At 40.1% G+C, this 2,382-nt stretch overlaps 1 pseudogene; it reads right to left on the bottom strand.

The window, feature by feature from the left end:
- Window positions 1-1,011: 1,011 nt before the first annotated feature.
- Window positions 1,012-1,129, bottom strand: LOC142133047 (5S ribosomal RNA; annotated as a pseudogene).
- Window positions 1,130-2,382: the final 1,253 nt, after the last annotated feature.

Raw genomic sequence — 2,382 nt, 5'->3', positions numbered from 1 at the left:
CAGTGGAGTTGGAGAGGGCCTTGAAAGTAAGAGTGAGGAGCTTGAACACGATTTGGTAGGGGATGGGGAGCCAGTGGAGGGATTGATAGAGGGGCGAGACAGAAGAGGAGCGGCGAGAAAGGAAAATGAACTGAGCGGCAGCATTGAGTATGGAGCGAATGGGAGCAAGATGAGAGCAGGGGAGGCCAGTAAGGAGGAGGTTACAGTAGTCCAAGCGGGAAATAATAAGAGAGTGGACAAGAGTTTTAGTGGCATCTTGGGAGAGGAAGGGCCGAATGCGTGCGATGTTGCGCAGCTGGAAGCGGCAGGATTTAGCGAGAGAGAGAATATGAGGGGCAAAGGAGAGGGAGGAGTCAAGGGTGACGCTGAGGCAGGTACTATACAGGACTTTCTCAAGGGTTTAGATGAACGATCGTGTATGAGAGGTTTAACTAGAAAGTGACCTGTAGTGATTGGTTGTTAGATATCCCGGTGACCATATTAAGTCCTCGGTAGCGGATGGACGTAAAGTGATCATAAGTACCTGGTGTCCATATTAAATACTCCGTAGCAGCAGGATGTAAAGTGATAATAAGTACAAGTTACAGTGGTCTATGTACACCAAAAAAGAAATGGTTTAAATATATATAAGAATAGGTATAATGATGATATAACAGGAGGCAATATTCATACCAAATTACATCTAACAATATCAAATCTATTGTGTATTGCAAAATGACCATTGTTTAATTCATTAATATATACCATATATCTTTTAAAAAAACATACGCAGATTGTTAAGATAAGGTGTTTGTGTAAGCAGAGGAAACCTGATACTTATATGGACAGAAAACGTTACTCCCCTATAGGCAGTATTCGAATCCAAAAATCAGATCTATAGTTTTGATAAATGAGATATTATTCTCAATATAAACAGGTAGAAACACAGCAAGCCCATTAAGACACTTGTACATATCGGATCCTCTAGGGGTGCACATAGAATACAGGGATATGTCAGGGTTAGAGAAACAGGACTTACAGTACCAGGTATTCTCAGGTAGTCCCCTATCCTGCTACTTACCTGGCCCTCTCTGCTTCGCTTCCAAGTTCAGTTGAGATTGGGCATAACCAGAGAGGTATGACTGTAGGTACATCGTCCTCACCTCCTAAAATAATCCATCAACAATGTCAGTCACCATAGTGTAGAGTCCATGATCTATCTTCGATATGTACAGTGCCTTAGGGTCTTATAAAGACAAATCAAGGCCTAGTGGGGCTAGTGTTTTGAGGTGATAGATAGCCTTAGTTTCCTCTTTGTTCAAATATTGCATAAGGTTACCTCCTCTCCAATTACTAGTAACCTTCTTGATTCCCATGAAGGTCATACCGTCATATTCACAAGTATGTGTATCTTTAAAATGTTTTGAAACATGTTTATCAAACCCTATCTTAATATTCCTAAGGTGTTCTCTAATTCTTTCTTTAACTGTCTGATGGTTCTCCCTACATACTGCTTACCGCAGTTGCAGTGTATTAAATAGATAACATTAGTAATGGTGCAAGTAATGAATTCCTGAATCTTGTACGTTTTCCCATTAACCATAGATCGATATTCTAAAAGTGGCTTAGTGCTTCTACATCCTAATCTGGTGCAGTTAGAGCACTGTCCACATTAGTAAAAACCCTTCTTATTATTACGTAACCAGTTGTTTGTTGTGATGGAATTTTTGGGAATATAGCTAGATGTCAGTGTCCGTTTGAGATCAGGAGCTTTCTTGAAAACCATGTGAGGTTTATCAGGTAACAGAACCAAGTATGTCGTCCTGCTTTAGTATGTGCCAATGCCTCTGAATAATCTTTCTGATTTAATCTGATTCCTGTGAGTAATTGGACACAAAATAGACCCTCTCTTTATGTGGTAGGGAAGATTCTGCTAACCCTGTGTTTCCATTTTTCTTTTTATATTTAAGCAGCTGGTCCCTATCGGTATTCTTGAGTTTATTAAAAGCCTGTCCCACCAGATCGGGATCGTACTTTTTGTCAAGAAATTGTTGTTGCATCTCCTCTCCCTGGAGGATATAATCCTCTACGTCTGTACAGTTGCGTCTCACTCGAGTGAATTGACTTTGAGTGGTATACTGCGTAGCAATTGGGGTGATGGTTACTATCTGCCAGTATAAAGCTATTGACATCATCCACTTTCCGGTATGTCTTGGTCATGATTTTATTCTCTCTAACATAAATCTCAAGGTCTAGGAACTGTATCGATAGTTGGCCACAAATTTTTACCCGTATTCATTAACGTTAATATATGTCAAAAATTGAAATAAAAAGGATTCTGTACCTTCCCAAATGTTTAAAATATCATCGATATAACGCTTCCACAGTACCAGGTTCGCACTC

Source organism: Mixophyes fleayi, chromosome 1 (assembly GCF_038048845.1).
Source record: "Mixophyes fleayi isolate aMixFle1 chromosome 1, aMixFle1.hap1, whole genome shotgun sequence".
NCBI classification, from domain to species: Eukaryota; Metazoa; Chordata; class Amphibia; order Anura; family Limnodynastidae; genus Mixophyes; species Mixophyes fleayi.
This window is presented reverse-complemented; position numbering and strand designations above follow the sequence as displayed.